Source organism: Tachyglossus aculeatus, chromosome X1, assembly GCF_015852505.1.
Source record: "Tachyglossus aculeatus isolate mTacAcu1 chromosome X1, mTacAcu1.pri, whole genome shotgun sequence".
In the NCBI taxonomy this organism is placed as follows: domain Eukaryota; kingdom Metazoa; phylum Chordata; class Mammalia; order Monotremata; family Tachyglossidae; genus Tachyglossus; species Tachyglossus aculeatus.
The window spans coordinates 7,217,704-7,227,363 of record NC_052101.1 but is presented as its reverse complement, the minus strand read 5'-3'; positions in this window follow the sequence as shown (position 1 = coordinate 7,227,363).

Here is a 9,660-nt window from a genome sequence, read left to right as displayed (position 1 = left end):
TATTGGGGTAATCTTCCTCAATTATAACTCAAACTATCTTGGAAAAGTGATAGAAACATCCTGCTTTGTAATAAACGGAAAACACAATATAATATTGAAATGATGTTAATTCTGGCTTTGAGATCATTCAAGTTCTATAAAATTATCTGCTTAAAAGAAATAGTATGTCTCCTCTTACCCTGAATCTGAGAGAAACAGAGAGGAGAGATTCCAGGATCTGTGGAATCTGTGAGAAAAAGCAGCCCTCTTTTGGAATAGGTCACTGTAAATATAAAATTAAAAACTATAGTTAGGCTCCATTGCATTATAGTTGTTCCAGATTGCTGTAGGGGCTGAAATAAAGATAGGAGAAGGAATAGAGTTTAGTGTACTAGTCTTTTGTTTTGCAATAGCATGAAGAGGAAAGAAAAACATTTTACTGCTCTGGGAATCTGTGAGAATATCAAGTTCAAGAGATGCTTTTTTTTCTCTTACATTTTTAGGTGGATTATCAGTTGTAGATAGGCAGTCTCCCTTGGCTGCTATAATAAAGGAAAGATTTTGGGGTCTAGTTTTCCTAATCCATGAAAGGAAGTTCTACAGAGATGCCAAATGCTTTTACAGTTAATGTGGTGGCACGATAGACTTTACTAAAGGGGGAAAAAAGTGTATTGAAAATATTTTTTTCATGTGTCCTTGCCAATCTTGCTCATTTTTTTTTAAAACTTTCAACATAAGAGTTAGTAGTTCCAGTTGGGTTGAGTTTCATGCTTTGAAATGGTGAGGTCCTGGGTGGGGATGGAATTTCCCAATAATAATATTTATTTTAGAGCTATGTGCCAAAGCATTGTGCTAAGCCCTGGGATAGAAAAAAGATAATTGTATTGTCCTCAGAGAAGTAGCATGGCCTAGTGGAAAGATCATGGGCCTAGGAGCCAGAGGACTTGGGTTCTAATCCCAGTTGCAGCACTTGTCTGCTGTGTGACCTTGAACAAGTCACTTTACTTCTCTGTGCCTCAGTTATCTCATCTGTAAAATGGGGATTAAGACTGTGAGCCTAATGTGGTACAGGCATTGTGTTTAACCTGATTAGCATTGAGAGGAGGTTCGCATTGGAGGAGCAAGGTGTGTGAGCTGGATTGTAGGAGGAAAGCAGTGAGGCAACATAAGTGGGACCAAGGTCATTGAGTGCTTTAAAGCTGAATTTCCATTTGACATGGAGGTGGATTAGCAAACACTGGAGGTTCTTGAGGAGCGGGGAAATGTGGATTGAACATTTTTGTAGAAAAATAATCACAGCAGGAGAGTGAAGTGTAGACTGGAATGGGAAGAGACAGGAGGAAGAGAGGTCAGCATGGAGGCTGATAGTTATTAAGGATGGATAGGTTAAGCATTTGGATTAACGTAGTAGCATTTCAAGAGGAAGAAGTGGATTTTAGCGATGTTGTGAAGGTTGAACTGATAGGATTTTGTGACAGGTTGAATATGAGTGCTTAATGAGAGAAGTGAGTGGTGTTTTCTACAGCAGTGGGAATACTGGGAGGAGAGGATTTGGGTGGGAAGATGAGGAGTTCTGTTTTGCACATGTTAGGTTAGAGGTGTCAGTGGGACATCCAGGTAAAGATGTCTGGAAGGTAGGTGTGCATGTGAGATGGAGAGAGATCAGGGCTGGAGATGGAGATTTGGGTGTCATCCACATAGAGGTGGTAGTTGAAGCCATGGGAGTGAATGAATTCTCCAAGGGAGTGGGTGTAGGTGGAGAATAGGAGACTTAGAACTGAACCTTGAGGGCCCCCGCCACCCACCCTCAGTTGGGAAGTGGGAGACAGAGGAGCAATCTCTGAAAGAGACTGGGAATCAGTGGCCACAGTGATAGGCAGAAAACCAGGAGAGGACAGTGTCAGTGAAGCCAAGGTTAAATCATGTTATTATTAAATAATAATAATGTTTCAGTATCACAGGCAGCTGAGAGGTCAAAGAGCGTTAGGATGGAGTAGAAGACATTGGATTTGGCAAGAAGGAGATCATTAGTGGCAGTTTCTGTGGGGTGAAGAGGGTGGAAACCAGATTGGAGGGGAGGCTAAAACTGTCTAAAACCAGTTTGGGTATGGAGGCTAAATAGGGCATGATGAGAAAATTGGATGGGGTTCCTAGAATTAATTTCCAAGGGTTAATTTCATATTCTTCAAAACAAAACAAACTTCCATGCCCATGATATGTGTTTTGAAATGAGAAAAGATGAATACATTTTGCAGCACTTAAGCTATTGATGCTACATTGTTTATAGTTATGCTAGGCTTTCAAATCCAGGACAAAGATTTAAACATAAATTTATGATGGATTCCTTTCACATTTTATGGGGGATATGCCTCTTATTTGGGATTGATAAATTACTGTTCACATAAAGCTGATCCAATGCAGGCATTTCTCTCAGAGTTAATGTTCTAGAGTTAGATCTGGAGATAATTCCAACACAAATTAGGGAAATTTAGTTCATTCAGGAGTGTCTAATCAATAGAGAAGCAGTGTGGCCTGATGGATAGAGCACAGGCCTGAAAGTCAGAGGATCTGGGTTCTAATCCCATCTCTGCCATTTGTCTGCTGTGTGTACTTGGACAAGTCACTTAACTTCTCTGTGCATCAGTTCCCCCATCTGTGAAGTGGAGATTGACTGTGAGCCCCTTGAGGTTCAGGGACATGAACATGGATGAGCTGATTAGCTTGTATCTACCCCAGTGCTTAGTACAGTGCCTGGTAATAGTAAGCACTTAACAAATACCTTAGAAAAAATAGATATCTGCTGAGTGTGCAGAAGACCCCAAGGATTTGGGGGATTATCATATAAGAGCATGTTTCTTGCTCTTGACAGGGTGGTATTGTTGTGATTTTTGCTGAAATCCAAATCCCAGGATCTCCTAGTAATACTGGATCAATAATTACTTTGTAGCGTTGTTCAGGGAATCAACTGAAGCAAGCAACTCTAAATTCTCAATGAACACTGTGAGCCCCAAGTGGGACAGTGACTGTGTCCAACCTGATTTGCTTGTATCTACCCCAGTACTTAGTACAGTGCCTGGCACATAGTAAGCACTTAACAAATACCATTATTATTATTACCATCATCATCATCATTAATGATATGATTAATAAGCTCCTCTAGACTGAAATCTCATTGTGGGCATGGGACACGTCTACCAATTCTCTTGCATTGTTCTCTCCTTAGTGCTTAGTACAGTGTTCTGCACACAATAAGTGCTCAGCAAATACCATTGATTGATATTCTGGTTTGTGTGCTATTTTTGAAAAGAGGGATTCTGCTTGGCTACACGGAAGTGATGGGAATGTGGCATTCTCTATATTAATATAATTAACTTAAATTTATAGACCATGACTTGATAATGGCCTGATTCATTAGAGCTGAATTTCTTTAATGGTCACAATGAGAACATGGTTTCTTCTGCCATATTTAAAAGTTGATAAAAGCTCAGTGGGAAGTGAAAGGTTAAAATCACTTATGAGCATGTTTAAAATATATAATTGCTTTGGATACACAACCAGTAGCTCTCAGCTGTTTGTGCTAGATGCTAAAACGTTTTACATTTCAGGACTCACATTCCTTGATAATCTTTAAAGTCTAAACTAAGGGGTCCAGCATCTTTACTGCCAATTCTCGATCAAAACAGTGTCTTCCCAATTCTGCACTCCTTCAGGCCCATGCCATATCAGGAACCAGGCCACTTATCAAAAGTCTCACTGGGTCATTTTGGTTCTCCTTCGATTGGTCTTCCAGTGAAGAAGACACAGCCCAGAGAGAGTGTCTGATCTCTGATTCATTCATTCATTCAATTGTATTTATTGAGCGCTTACTGTGTGCAGAGCACTGTACTAAGCGCTTGGGAAGTACAAGTTGGCAACACATAGAGACGGTCCCTACTCAACAGCGGGCTCACAGTCTAGAAGGGGATCACAGGGAACTGGATTTGTTCTCTTTGAATCAATTTGATAATTGATAATTGTAGTACAGATAACTGTGATTTAAATTGATGTGGTTATCAAACAGATAATCTCGTTGGTCAAAACTTTATCCGATTGGATGGATGACCTTCAGCCATGTTCAGTTGGATGGATTATTTCTTGTCAACAGTAGAAAGACCATGAGCATGGACAAGATTAAAAGATTTAAAGGAGTTCATAGCTCATTATAGATTGCGAACAAAATGTAGATCAGGGTAATTGGACAGAACTTTGAAAAGCCTTCATTTCAGTGAATTCTTTGCAATAATATTATGATCCAATTTATTCTCTACTTTTTAGTTTCAGCTATCAAAGTTATTCTCTTATACCTGATCTCATCATTGGTGTCTTTGGTGGTCACCATTTACACTCTGCATTTACACCCACTCCCTTGGAGAACTCATTCACTTCCATGGCTTCAACTACCTTCTCTATGCAGATGATTCCAAAGCTGCATCTCTAACCCTCATTTTTCTTTCTCTGCAATCCCGTATTTCCCCCTCCCTTAAGGACATCTCTACTTGGTTTTCCCGCTGACACCTCAAAAACTTAGCATGTCCAAAACAGAGCTCCTCCTCTTCCCTCCCAAGCCATGAGCCTTTCCCGTGACTTACCCATCAGTCCAGAGAGCTCCGCCATCCTCCTTAATTCCCAAGCCTGTAATTTGGCATTATTCTCTACTCATCTCTCTCATTTAATAATAATAATAATAATAATGGCATTTGTTAAGCGCTTACTATGTGCAAAGCACTGTTCTAAGCGCTGGGGAGGATACAAGGTGATCAGATTGTCCTACGTGGGGCTCACATCCCCATTTTACAGATGAGGTAACAGGCACAGAGAAAGCGACTGACCCAAAGTCACACAGCGGACAATTGGCGGAGATGGGATTTGAACCCATGACCTCTGACTCCAAAGCCCGGGCTTTTTCCATTGAGCCATGCTGGTTCTCTCATTTCACCAACACGTTCAATCTGTCCCCAAATCCAGTCAGTTGAACCCTCATGGCCTCGCTAAAATCCACCTTTTCCTCTCAATCCAAACTGCTACTCTGCTGATCCAAGTATTTATCCTATCCTTCCTTGATTACTTCATCAGCCTCCTTGCTGACGTCCTTGTCTCCTGTATCTCGCCACTCCAGTCCATACTTCGTTTCCCTGCCCTGATCATTTTTCTTAAAAAAACATTTTTTTGAAGTTCAGTCCATGTTCCCCCATTCCTGAAGATCCTTCTGGGGTTCCCAATCCACCTCTGCATCAAACAGAAATTCCTTTCCATTGCCTTTAAAACTCAAAAGCTAAAATTCTAAAGCTAGAGCTTTCTTCCCCTCTAGACTGTACGCTCGTTGTAGGCAGAGAACATGTCTACTAACTCTGTTGCAGTGTACCCTCCCAAGCTTTTAAGTGCTCAATAAATCTAATTGATTAATTGATTAACTCATTCACCTTAATCCCTCCTATCTCACCTTGCTGATTTCCTATTACAACCCAATGTGCTCACTCCATTCTGTCAACCTCCCTTTAGCCCACATCTTGCCTCTGGACTTTAAGTCCCTCCTTCAAATCCTCATTAAAATCCCATCTTCTCCAAGAGGAATTCCCTAACTAAGCCCTCATTTCCCCTTCTCCTCCTTCCTTTTGAGCCACCCTTGAACTTGGATTTTCATGCATTATTCACCCCACCCTCAGTCCCACAGCACTTATATACCCATCTGTAATTGATTTTAATGCCCGTTTCCCTCTGGAGACTGAAACTCCTTGTGGGAAGGGAACATGTCTACCAATTCTGTTATGCTGCAATCTTCCAAGTGCTTAGTACAGTGCTCTGCCAAAAGTAAGCACTCAGTAAATGCCTAGCTGATGCATTTCTGGGGATGAAGAATATGTAGATGAAATAGAAAACATAGATCCCCAAACTACATTACAAAAACTTATTTTGAAAAGGGGAAACTTTCCCCTGCCTTGATGGGAAATGATAGCCATTTGGGTTTGAAGGAACCCTTGAGAGGTTATAATTTCCCACTACATGTGCCAAAAGAGCTAAACGAGTGCATTTTTTGGCTAATCAAAGGTAATTAAATAAAAATGGAATTCAAATCCCACATTGCGTCAGCACTGATTTTATTATTCATGAATCTTTTCCTAAAACAGTATACCGAAGTCTTCATTAGACTGGGATATATTCTATTTCACATCATCCCCGGGCAGTTTGTTATATTAAGCACCTAAATAATATTTTACTCTCAAATGCTTTACAGTTATTTTAATTAGCCCTGCTTGGAAGGGGAGGAAGAAGTCAGAATCATTCTCGCCATTTTACAGAAGGGAAAAAAAAAACAAGATAAAAAGAGATAAAGAATCAATCAATCAATCAATCGTATTTATTGAGCGCTTACTATGTGCAGAGCACTGTACTAAGCGCTTGGGAAGTACAAATTGGCATCACAAAAGAAGGGTGTCTAAGGGCTCTCTGGATGTGAGGTAGTGCTCATTTTAGTGATTTGGCAGCGTGGCTCAGTGGAAAGAGCCTGGGTTTAGGAGTCAGAGGTTATGGGTTCTAATCCTGGCTCCTCCACATGTCTGCTGTGTGACATTGGGCAAGTCACTTAACTTCTCTGAGCCTCAGTTCCCTTATCTGTAAAATGGGGATTGACTGTGAGCCCCAAGTGGGACAACCTGATCACCTTGTATCCCCCCAGTGCTTAGAACAGTGTTTTGCACATAGTAAGAGCTTAACAAATGCTATCATTATTATTGTTATTATCACTAGAGTGAGCTGAGTTTAGGAGTTGCTTCAGAAACCTAGAAGAGATTGAAGATTTTGGCATGGAATTATAGCCACACAACTGGTTTTACTGCTTTTATGCAAAGAGAAAATTGCCCAGCTACAAAAATATCCATTACCCTATAACTAATGGCCCCCTTACTGAGCCATGCAGTCTTTAATTCATGTTTCAGTCAAGTGAATCCCAATAATGAGTTTATTACAACTCACATTAGAGTCATGTCTTTGTACAGTTTCAAATCCCGGCTCTGCCAATTGTCAGCTGTGTGGCTTTGGGCAAGTCACTTAACTTCTCTGTGCCTCAGTTACCTCATCTGTAAAATGGGGTTTAAGACTGTGAGCCCCCCGTGGGACAACCTGATACACTTGTAACCTCCCCAGTGCTTAGAACAGTGCTTTGCACGTAGGAAGCACTTAATAAATACCATTATTATTATTATTATTATTATTACAGATGCAGTCACTCTGACTTGTAGCATTGCAGTAACTCCAGCCCCATCTCCCTCCTACCCTTCATCATAATAATATTTATGGTACTTGTTAAGTGCTTACTAAGTACCAAGCACAGTTCTAAGCACTGGGGACGATACAAGGTAATCAGGTTGGACACAGTCCCTGTCCCACAGAGGGCTCACAGTTTTTAATCTACATTTTACAGATGAGGTGACTGAGGCATTGAGAAGTTAAGAGTTGCCCAAGGTCTGACAGCAGGCATGTGGCTGAGTCAGGATTACTACTACTACTACTACTACTACTACTTCTTCTCCTTCTTCCTTCTTCTTCCTCCTCCACTGTTCTAAGTGCTGGGGTAGATACAAGGTAATCAGGTTGTCCCACATAGGGCTCACAGTCTTCATCCCCATTTTACAGATGAGAGAACTGAGGCACAGAGAAATTAAGTGACTTGCCCCAGGTCACACAGCTGACAAGTGGCGAAACTGGGATTAGAATCCACGACCTCTGACTCTCAAGCCCGTGCTCTTTCCACTAAGGCATGCTGCTTAGAAATCAGGACCTCTTACTTCCAGGCCTTTGCTCTTCCCATTAGGCTACACTGTTTCTAACCCCTCTCCAAAGTCCTTGAAAAAGTTGTCTACACCTGCTGTCTCAAGATTCGCTCCCTGACCCCCTCCAATCGGGCTTCAATCCTCTTCACACCACAGAAACCACCTTCTCAAAGGTGACAAGTGATCTCCTTCTTGCTAAATCCAACAGTCACGACTCCATCCTAATCCTCCTCGACTGCTCAACTGCCTTCAACATTGTCAACCGCTCCCTTCTCCTGGAAATATTATGCAACCTCAGTTTCACTGACACTGTCCTCTCCTGGTTCTCCTCCTATCTCTCTTCCTGCACACTCTCAGTTTCTTTCATGGGCTCCTCCTATGCCTCCCACCCCCTAACAGTGACTTGCCCAAGGTCACACAGTAGAGAAGTGGTGGAGCTAGGATTAATCCTGGCTCCACTGCTTGTCAGCTGTGTGACTTTGAGCAAGTCACTTAACTCCTCTGTGCCTGTTACCTCATCTGTTTGGTTTGGTTCTGTTCTCTGTCTCCCCCTTTTAGACTGTGAGCCCACTGTTGGGTAGGGACTGTCTCTATGTGTTGCCAATTTGTACTTCCCAAGCGCTTAGTACAGTGCTCTGCACATAGTAAGCGCTCAATAAATACGATTGATTGATTGATTGATCTGTAAAATGGGGATTAAGATTGTGAGCCCCACATGGGACAACCTGATCACCTTGTATCCTCCCCAGCGCTTAGAACGGTGCTTTGTACATAGTAAGTGCTTAAATACCAAAATTATTATTATTATTAACCCAGGTCCTCTGGTTCCCAGACCCATCCTCTTTCTGCTAGTTTTCCTTGCTGACTACCTTTTCCTTCGTGTTCTCAAAGTCTGTAACCTGAATTCTTTGTCCTGTCCAATTGAATTCAGAGAGCGCTCTGTATAGAATACAAGGAGCTGTGTTTTATTGTTAACAATTGTAGCATTAACAATAATATGTCATAGAGATTGAATCGACAGATTTGGTGACAGAATGAATATGTTGGTGGGATGAGAGAGACGATAAAGCCAAGGTTACAGGCTTGTGAAACAGGGAGGAGGGAGGTGCTGTCTACAGTAATGAGGAGGGACAGGGTTGGGTGGGAAGCCGAGGAGTTTGTTTTGGACAGCACTTATGTACGAATCTATAACTTATATTAAAGTTTGTCTCCCCTTCTAGACTGTAAGCTTGTTGTGGGCAGGGAATTTGTCTGTTATATTGCTATGTTGTACTCTACCAAGTACTTAGTACAATGCTCAGCACACAGTAAGCTCTCAATAAATACAACTGACTGAAATGCTAAGTTTTGCCCGATTGACATGACTTCTTGGAAGCAGAATGGGAATCTTAGGATGTGATAAAAGATGGAAGCAGTGTGCCTAGTGGGAAGAGTCTGGGCCTGAGAGTCAGAGGAACTTGGTTCTAATTCCAGGTCCACCACTTGTCTGCTGTGCGACCTTGGGCAAGTCACTTCTCTGTGCCTCAATTTCCCCATCTATGAAATGGAGATTCGATACTTGTTCTCCCTCCTACTGCAAGCCTCATGTGGGATAGGGACTGTGTCCAATCCCATTGTCATATACCCACCCAGTGCTTAGTTCAGGTAAGATAGGAGGGGGCGAGGTGATTGAGTACTTTAAAAATCAATGGCAAGGAGTTTATTTTTGATGTGGCGGTGGATGGGCAACCACTTGAGGCTCTTAAGCAGCATGGCCTAGTGGAAAGAACTAAAGAAGCAGCGTGGCTCAGTGGAAAGAGCCCGGGCTTTGGAGTCCGAGGTCATGGGTTCGAATCCTGACTCCACCACATTGCTGTGTGATCTTGGGCAAGTCACT